This window comes from Gadus morhua, chromosome 7 (genome assembly GCF_902167405.1).
Source record: "Gadus morhua chromosome 7, gadMor3.0, whole genome shotgun sequence".
NCBI classification, from domain to species: domain Eukaryota; kingdom Metazoa; phylum Chordata; class Actinopteri; order Gadiformes; family Gadidae; genus Gadus; species Gadus morhua.
The window spans coordinates 283,099-293,511 of record NC_044054.1 but is presented as its reverse complement, the minus strand read 5'-3'; the positions used below and the strand labels follow the sequence as shown (position 1 = coordinate 293,511).

Below are 10,413 nucleotides of genomic sequence, written 5' to 3'. Positions count from 1 at the left end.
CGTTTGTCATCTCGTTCCACCACTGGCATTTTGTTGTAAGGACTGGCTTTCAAAATGCCTGCGGAAGCAATGTCTGATTGCAGCGACGGCTTCACGCTACCAGCGTCTGTCTCGTACGTTGTGGAATGAGAGCTCGTGAAGGGACTATTGCGCAACGCAGGAGCGCTTGCTGCGCGCCTGCGTGCTTGCGCAATAGCATACTGCCTGAGAAGGCAGAATCGCTGTCAATCTGTCCCTGGGAAAAGTAACGTGGTGCCGAATTGAAAAAGGAACTATGTTTCGTTACCATATTTTCAGTAGTTGCTCGTAACTTTACTTTTTACATGAAAAAGTAGTTAGGGAACTGTATTAACGCATTACTTACTTTGTTACGCGGTACACACAACATTGTCTACCGGTCACACCGGTAGACAATGCTGTTTATACCTGTACAGAAACTGCATCTGACGTACTGGGCTGCTGTAGAGACCCCTGTCTGACTGTTGGTGGCTTCCACACTCGAGCACCTGCTGACATAACTGGCTTTAGGTTAGGATGTAACCTGCTAACTATTACCAACTGACTATATGAGTTAGGATGTGACCTATTAACTACAACAAACAGACCATATGTAAGGATGTACTATATTAACTATGACTAACTGACTAAAAGGTAGCTTAGAAGCTATTAACAACCGAGGCAGTATAAAACCTATTACTATTAACTTACTATAAGGTAGTATTTCACTTTCTGACTTAAGATAAATTAATATTTAAACAAATAACTACTTATTGACTCTAAGTAAGGAGGTATCCTACTGACTACTAACTGACTAAAAAGGTAGTATAAGCTACTAACAACCAATGAAGGATAAAACCTAACTTACATACTATATCTGACTAACTATAAGTAAGGATGTATGCTACTAACTGACTATTAGGGCTTCGACTTTTGCCCAAAAATCATATTCGAAGTTTGTTTGTTTATTAATATTCAAATATATTTGAATATTTATTAATAATATTTTGACCATTAAATGCCTTCAGTAAGACCTGGGCTGAATCCGAATACTTAGTACATACTATTTCGGTCTACAACTATGCGTAGACCGCCTCTGAACGCTTCAGAACACCGCCGAAACTCCACCGGATGTTTGGAGATGACGTATCTCCCCTCAGATGCCGGCAAGTTTACCTTGATAAGTTACCTGTTTTCCGTCTTGTCATCGTTGCTATTAAATTAAAAATGTCTCTTTTTACTTCATTACTTACTTTACTTTTTTACTCTTTTTAATTACTCTTTTTTTCGCCGCTTTCTACAACGTCTTTCTAAGCCGCTGTTGGCAGCCATCTCTTCTTCGTTCGTTACCAGATTCCGGTTGCATTGTGGGATAGTGTAGTGACCTACCGTTGTATACTGTGGCGGTAGTACGCATTCGGAAACTTTTTTCGTACTACACAATGCGTACTGAGCCTTCGGACGCGCTATATTTGTGGCGTACTAGAAATTGCATACTATGAGTATGAGTATTCGGATTCAGCCCTGGATTGGGCTTTGCGAGGTTTGTTTACCGGCGTTGCTATGGTTACCGGTCTTGCGTGTTCCACCGGTTTATTAGGTTTCTAATAAATCGCGGTCTAATCAATGCTTCATTCACTGCCTCTTCCATGGTCATTACAATATTATGAACAGACTGCGTCGGGTTCTCCGACGTCTCTCCCTCTTGGCCTGCCCATAACAGGTTTGAATATTAAGGGCTGCCTAATATTCGTTCGAATTTTGATTTATTTTTTGATATTCGAAATATATTCGAATAACGAAGTTCGGAGTCAAAACCCTACTGACTATAAAGTAGTATATAAACGACTCACTTCAACTAACTGACTAAAATGGGTAACATAACCTGCTAATTTACTATGATGTACAACCTATTATTAAAAATGTTTATTACAGGTTTTCCTTTTTTCAGATGCAATAAAATCCCTTTAAATCAATAAAACCCCTTTTTGTTGCTATATCTTTGGTCAAATGATTAAGCAGTACTATATGCAGGCTAATGTATCTTCAGGGCTTTGAAAGGGATAATGTTCACTGCACATTACCCCTTCCAGAAATGTTTTGTAAATGTCTTTGTACCGGTCAATCCAGAGGTCCAGAGCTGCTCCTCCTCAGAGTCTGTCTCTTCAGGTGAGCAGACTCTCACCTGGCCGGGCATCTCTCTCCTCATGAAGGCTGGAGCCACAAAGGACAGGCCTGACACACACACACACACACACACACACACACACACACACACACACACACACACACACACACACACACACACACACACACACACACACACACACACACACACACACGAAAGAAGCAGTGATGTGTACAGCAGCACCACCTGTGTCTGTATGTATAGCAATGTACTCAGTAAAATAGTATTTAAGTACGAGTGGTTTACCAAGAGACGACATAACCAAATGGTTTTCCTTGATCTGCAGGAATCTTTTTTTCTCCGCCATACAGAGGCGGTTCCATTTTGTTGTGGAAAAGTAGGCCCTGATATCCGCAAAGTCCTCCTTCACCACAAACAGACAACATAATGTCCAATACTGTTCATCTACAACCTTACCACTTTGTAGATAAACAACCTTAACTACAACCGTAACACATTCTAGGTAATCCTGAATATATCAAAGTCAACAGTTGCTATAGAGCAGCCAATTAACTGTTGTAAATCCCACATATTTTGCATAAATAAAGTAATATCGTTCTCCTAAATTGCCATTCTCTCCATGGAGGGTCCCTTTCATGAACACATTGGTCTCATCTGATCGTATTTAATGGTGTTTAACTCACCAATGTTGCATGAACAGATGTTTAAAGTATTGATATGGTCACCTCCTCCACTGAGTTACTCATCTGACTGGTAGGCCTACAGCTTGAGTCCAGATCAATCGTCTAACAATGAAACATAATCAGAGCATCTGGGGTAAATGTCGACGGCTAACATCCCTTTGCTAAGTTAATAAGAGTTACTTAACGTTGGTTAGTGAAATGGCGCTGACTAGTCAACACGATGATTGGAGGGATTCTGACCATAAATCACTTACGTCGTCCACTTATGCTTAGTTATGTTAGCCATTCAATTATATAATAGCCAAACAAGTTTAGAATATAATACATTTCAGAGCATAATATGCCTTACCACATGCACTTGAATGGCACAAAAATGGAGATCCGAGATTCTATTGTTCAGTTGATTCGGCCCCAAACTGAGAAGAAGCGGGAAAACTTGGGCGAAGTCCCGCCCCTTCTGCCGTGTTCCAATACCCGTACTGTCCGTACTTACTAGCCAACATTTGAGTACGCAGTACGTTCCAATTCAGATCCGGCGAAAATAAGTATACTTCAAGGACCTGGATGCCGTACTCAAAACGGGCTAATCGTGAAGTGTGGATCGAACAGGCCCCCAGGATGAGTAGGGTCTATCTGCAGCCGGAGCCACTTGCCAAACACGCCCATTGCTCTGCCAGACACGCCCATTGCTCGTTCAATGGTGGCCATTAAGGATTAGTCGGTCGCGACCGATTCGTTCACAACGAACGAATCCCGAAGGTGAACGACAAAAACTGGTTCCCCAAAACAAGATAACTGGTTATTTGATTCTTTTTTTTAACATAAAACAAAAATATGGTCACGTAAATAAAATATACAAACGAAAAGAGCTTCGTCTCCCCGCAACCTTATATTGATTGAGTCTACAACGTTCTCAAAGATTCAGCCAATGAGAGGTAGCAATGGTGTTGCTGTGGCACCTGGGTAAACAAATGACAAGGTGGTACCGTCCGCCACACACGTTAACTAATGATCGCTGTAGGCTTCAATATCATAAGCACTTCATACGTTTTCTTTTTATTTTGTTCTAGAACACAATTGCATGCTTTAATAAAGTATTGTTTTACCTACCATTACGAGTCTTGTTTGGTCTAATATTAATAAGCAGTGCTTAGAGCTACTTGGAAGACGTCATTTAATTCTTACTGCACCGCTTTATGTATTAAGGATATTTATGAAAAAAAAGGCACGTATGTGCTTTATATATGCTTAATATTTACACTTAACCTGGGTAATTTCGCCAGAAGATTAGAAAGTCAAAGTAGTAGGCTACATGCATGCATGTTGAACATTTATTCAATCATTTCATTGACCAACAATATCCCGTCACACTTGGTATGGGCCGAGTTGTTCGGCGCCAAACTTAAAGGAGAAAGAGGGGGGGGGGTTCTTGGACATGGTCTTGAAGTCTATAACCCAAGCAACCATGTAAATCCTTCCACTGTCAAACATATTTGGATCGAATTTGCGCGCTTTCTCTGTCTGACGTATCTTGGGTCATGCCATTCGACGTGGGGCCACTCATAATATCCCCCTACATTTCCGAAAATTTACTTGACCTGGTTGGCAAAGCAACGGGCGTTTCTGGCAGAGCAATGGGCGTGTTTGGCAAAGCAATGGGCGTGTATGGCAGAGCAATGGGCGTGTTTGGCAAGTGGCTCCGGCTGCAGATAGACCTACTTGCCCAGGATAGGCGCATACTTCCGCAATCCACCAGTGCTCAGAGGCCAAGCCTGGTATTGCAGCTGTTTAAGCTGGCTGTGGACGGGGGTCCGTCATTTCATGTGGCCCAGAAGTAGATATTGCCGTCCACTCCAATACAAGTGGGGAACAGGAATGTGTCTCCGCAAAAAATGTCTGGATATCAATCAAAGGCTCATAATTATATTTCTACCCTGTTCTAAAAAAATGTAAGTTTTTTCTTTTCAAAACGCCTCCTCAAGCGTTTTATTAGCAGTTTATGTTGGATGGGCAGCTGAAAGGAGTCGTACTGAAACAAACGGCTCCTTGCTATGGACCTATTTTGAAGTGCACGTCTCCATTAACTTCCGAATTTAATTAAATTCCGAATTAACTTCCATTAACTCCATTAACTTCCAAAGTCTGAGATTTGTCCTTTTACTTAACATGAATGGCGTTGAACACGGATATATAACACACATATCATTGAAATAGCTGTAACAGGCACGGACGTATTGATTACCTGAATGATTATGGGAGACCTACGTAATTTTCATAATATTGTTAATTGTCTAATATTAACATTTCAGTTGCGTTGGTAGGTATTTCATTTTCATTTGCTTGTTTAGCTATGTATGACAGGGTTATGGGGCGCCACGGAAGGAAGTTGTTCATCATTGACCTCTCTGGAGGCCGTGAAGGTTGTGTTCTGCTCTGGATGTCCTGGAGGAGAGCTGGGCGTGGCTGGTGGGATGCTATTGTTATGAGGACGTGACCTGGCACGAGAGTCCTGCCTTGGATGGCTCTGTGGCATGTGGGTTTGACATGAGATGGAAGTGGTACACATGTGAGCATGGCTAGGGTACCACCTGGTGTGGGTGTGTGTGTCTGGGGGGGGGTCCACCTGGCATGGGTTTCTACATGTGTGTGTGGGGGGGGTCCAACTGAGAAGTCACACCTCACACGACAGTTGTCAAGGATCAAATCAAATAATGTTTGCTTAAAGGACAGAGTTTCCTGTATTCTCATCAAGGAGAAGAATGCATGAGGGGATTTCTGCTCCCTCGTGCCCGGGATACCCCAGGCACAAAGGTTAACGTTGGCTAACGCTAGGAACAAGTAGAGAGACTCGACAATGCAAGGAATAGCAGATGGAGCTTACACGATGAAGGGGGAACCACATGATAGATTTTTCCATGTGTGGAGCAGAGCTGATCTCAGCCTTTCTGTCACCTGTGTGCCACGGTATAAGAAGTCCTCGCAGTAGACAGTGTGTCGGACTTCAGCTGGCGCAGCTCTTGGGGCAGCGCGGGTTGATCTCCCCTTCAGGGGACTGCACCTTGCGGAGCTCTCTGGAGGAATGCAGGCTGACTTCCATCCATTGGATCATTGTGTGTTATGTTTTATTGTTTGTAGTGTTATTGTTTGTATGTTATTGTACCGTTATTACCCAAATCTAGGACCATAATTGTTATAAGTTAGAATAGAAAATAAAATAAAAAATAAAGAATAAAGATCCTGAAACCCTAAGCGCCCTCTGAATACTGAGTGACATCACGTTACAATGGTTGTAAACTGTGCTGGTTCGATGAGACTCAAGGTTTGTGTTGTTGTATACCTGCCTATAAAGGGTGCAGCAAGAATCCAACCCAACCAGATAATCACCTACATGAATAGGAGCCATGGAGGGTCTTCTATTAATTTGTGGTGTTGACATCACACTCATGGGACCATAGCAATCCTTTTTTTCGTTAAAAAAAACTGTTTCTGCACAAACGGTAGCAGGTGACCCTCACACAATCATGAGAGTATCTCATCCAGATAGAATAATGTGTGTGTGTGCGTGTGTGCGTGTGTGTGTGTGTGCGTCTTGCCTTGGCCATTCCATACCTGTCAGTACAGGGTGTAAGTCACACCCAGTAAAGGGTGTGAGGAAGGATAAACACAAGATGAATCCAACCCAACGAGGTGACTCATTTAAGAGGAATGAATGAAGGAAATAGTAAACTAAATACCTTGTCTGTTATAGAATCACACGCCAGTACAACATGCTAACCCTTACTGAGTACTCTGTACTCTGAGTATCTTGTACTGAGTATCGTGTACTCTGACGACACTCTAATCAGTACTCTGCTCTTCTGAAAAGAGAAATTATCCATCTATTGATTCTAGTGATTCATACATAACACTGCCGCAAATAAAGTGTTCATATAAACAAGGTGATGATGTCTTTAAAGGACGGAGGAGGAATGTACATGGAGGTGTTCAGCAGACACAGAGCAGAGGAAGCCTTTTCTACTTAATTTTTTAACATGGTATCTTTGTTCTGTTGGTTCTGCTGTACAGAAGCAGCTGACTCAGTGACTGAGTGTCTCTACATGCTGGTTGAACCATCAAGTGTCTCTTGGGTTTTCTCTGAGCTTCTACACATCACAGCTCTCTGTCCATCGTTCTTATTTTAATAAAGTTATTGTTCTTGGATCAGCCACCTTAGCATGTTAGTTCATGTCTGGGAGGAGTATGAACTGGGAGGGGAACTGGTCCAACTGGTTGGTTCATAGTTTCTTTGTTATGAGTCGGACGGTTTGGTGTGGCTCACTTCATTACAGCAGGAAGACGACTAAGGTACTGTGGTCCACTCTGATCCGTGATGGATCAAAAATATGAATAACTTTGAATCATATAAATAGGGTGATGGTTTGTCTCCTGTGAAACCACATGGTTACAAACCTTATTAAATGTATGACTGCATTGCAATTTGTCAAAATTTCTATTGAATCATTTTGATTCCTGCTGTGTAGAATGCTACGTGTTAGACTGTGGGCTTTGGGGATCGAACCCAGAAAATGATCTCAAGCCGAATCTTGCAGTTAAAATTATATTTCTGATCCCCGTACAACGTTGATGTCTTGTCACCTTAAAATACATATCTGTGTTAATACAGCGGGCAATAGTCCTGTAGTGCTATTGACTAGTATGACTGATGAGACTTTGCTGCCGCCCACACGTTTCGAGGCGATACAGCCTGGCTTTAACAGGCTGTGCGCGCTCCCGCGGCTGAAATCACTTTCTGGCAGCTGATCACTTTTCGGCGTAACACCGTCACTCCCGGAGCAGTGGGCGGCCGCGGGTCAGAGGGACGCATTCGTTGAAGAGCAGCCCGCGGGTTCAGCTGGGATTCAACCCCCCCAGGTTTCTCTTTAAAGCGCTTTGGGCGGAGAGTTCTCAGGGGGAGGGGGCCTCGCTGCGCCCCACGGCGGGCGATACGCTTCCACGGCGTCGTCCTCTGGGAGCGCCACAGCCCGTGGACATCCACAGCCCGTGGACATCCACAGCTCTATCGTCTTTATTGCGAACAAAAAATAAAAAAATAAACAAGTATGACACGTCATACAAATACACATAACATGAAACGGCAATAATTATAAAGTGTCATTAACAATATTTATAAAATAAATGTAGACTCTATGTCCGAAAAGGAGTGGAAGGAAGCCGAAGCTTATGTATTCCCCCTTATTCAACTGCTCAGTTTTATAATATATATATATATAACATAATATGCATCAAATCATTTTTTATTTATACAATACTCTAATATTATAAAAAAAACTATAACAAAGAAGAAAACAAAACCCCAAAATCACCTATCTTAATACAATCAGTGTAGCTAATGTTGTACTCAATTTCCCCTACACACCTCCCGATACGTTCAGAAAAAGTGTTTTTGTACCTCCTTTAAAACTGAGTTATGTTTGTGCTAAGCTTACTTCCTGTTCTAAACAATTCCACAAATGAGTCGTTGATTTTTTGCCTTGAACATGATTTGTCCAGTCTTAAATTGACTTTTTAATTTCTGCTGTGATGACATCCAAAAGCTGCTTCAAATGATCACCGGAACAACAGTGTCTACAGTGGATGTACCGCAGCGGGGAGGCGCACACAGCTTTTGGCCGTGTTCTGTAAATATTCTAGAACGCTCTGGGCGCTCCGGCGGGAGTCCCGGAGCTCTGTATCTAAATAATATCCGCCGCACCACAGGGCTGACCTCCAGGACCGCCTCCAACGCCCCCCCTCCAGGGGAGCCTGGGGTGGGGGGGGGGCAGTATGGTCGCATACTGAGCTAGTATCCTGTGTACTTATACTCATACTGAGCTAGTATCCTGTGTACTTATACTCATACTGAGCCAGTATCCTGTGTACTTATACTCATACTGAGCTAGTATCCTGTGTTCTTATACTCATACTGAGCCAGTACCCTGTGTTTATACTCATACTGAGCTAGTATCCTGTGTACTTATACTCATACTGAGCCAGTATCCTGTGTACTTATACTCATACTGAGCTAGTATCCTGTGTACTTATACTCATACTGAGCCAGTACCCTGTGTTTATACTCATACTGAGCTAGTATCCTGTGTACTTATACTCATACTGAGCCAGTATCCTGTGTACTTATATTCATACTGAGCTAGTACCCTGTGTACTTATACTCATACTGAGCCAGTACCCTGTGTTTATACTCATACTGAGTCAGTATCCTGTGTACTTATACTCATACTGAGCTAGTATCCTGTGTTCTTATACTCATACTGAGCCAGTACCCTGTGTTTATACTCATACTGAGCTAGTATCCTGTGTACTTATACTCATACTGAGCCAGTATCCTGTGTACTTATACTCATACTGAGCTAGTATCCTGTGTACTTATACTCATACTGAGCCAGTACCCTGTGTTTATACTCATACTGAGCTAGTATCCTGTGTACTTATACTCATACTGAGCCAGTATCCTGTGTACTTATATTCATACTGAGCTAGTACCCTGTGTACTTATGCTCATACTGAGCCAGTACCCTGTGTTTATACTCATACTGAGTCAGTACCCTGTGTACTTATACTCATACTGAGCTAGTATCCTGTGTACTTATACTCATACTGAGCCAGTACCCTGTGTTTATACTCATACTGAGCCAGTACCCTGTGTACTTATACTCATACTGAGCCAGTACCCTGTGTACTTATACTCATACTGAGCTAGTACCCTGTGTACTTATACTCATACTGAGCCAGTACCCTGTGTTTATACTCATACTGAGCCAGTTCCCTGTGTACTTATACTCATACTGAGCCAGTATCCGGTGTACTTATTACTGTTAATCTCTCTTTTGCTCTACTTTGACTCTTGAGCTGCTGGAGTGTGTCTGTGTCCGTGTCGGGGCCTGCCCGTAATTCCGACACCTCATTGTTCCGACGTCTCAATGGTCCGAAATACTTCCCGTTAGATCGACATGCCACTATGCCGACGGTTCAATGTACCGAAAACGAAACCCATTGCTCCGAAGGTCCGTTTGTCCGACTTTTCAAAAAGGAGGCGCATTAGGCCGACGGTTCAATATGCCGAATAGGCCTACTACATATAAAGAGTTTTATACCTCGCTCATTTTTATTTGTTTTTCACTCACCGTTTGACTTCTTTACGGGAAAAGCATTAGTCCTTGTATAACGTGCGCTTCATAAATTCACCTCTTGTGACCGTTCAAGCCCACAGCAACAGTCTGGCTTGGTGAAGTGCACTGCTGGATCTTAGCCTACATCGTCTTTTATTTTTGGTTTCATAATCACACATGTGGAATTGTGCCTTGACCTATTCAGCATATTGAACCGTCGGCCTAAAGGCCTGATTCCACCGGAGGCGTACGCGCCGCGGTCACGCTGCTGATCGCTGCCACTCTAATCAATGAGACCATTTCCACCGGGCACGCAGCGGAACGTTTCAGCAGCGTCCCAGGAGCGGCGTGCCGCGGCGCGGCGCTATCTTTCCGTCGCACTTCTATTTTTGCCGCGAGGCGCTGCTAAACCTCGTCA

At 43.0% G+C, this 10,413-nt stretch overlaps 1 long non-coding RNA gene across 2 annotated transcripts; it reads right to left on the bottom strand.

The window, feature by feature from the left end:
• Window positions 1–422: 422 nt before the first annotated feature.
• LOC115547912 (uncharacterized) lies at window positions 423–3,315 on the bottom strand. 2 transcript variants are annotated; one of them, XR_003977441.1, is made up of 5 exons: window positions 3,179–3,311; window positions 2,872–2,931; window positions 2,432–2,549; window positions 2,116–2,232; window positions 423–506 (listed from the first exon to the last, which is right to left on the bottom strand). It is a non-coding gene; the product is annotated as an uncharacterized LOC115547912 (long non-coding RNA). The 2 variants fall into 2 exon arrangements; XR_003977442.1 differs by having other exon boundaries at window positions 427–506; window positions 2,082–2,232; window positions 3,179–3,315.
• Window positions 3,316–10,413: the final 7,098 nt, after the last annotated feature.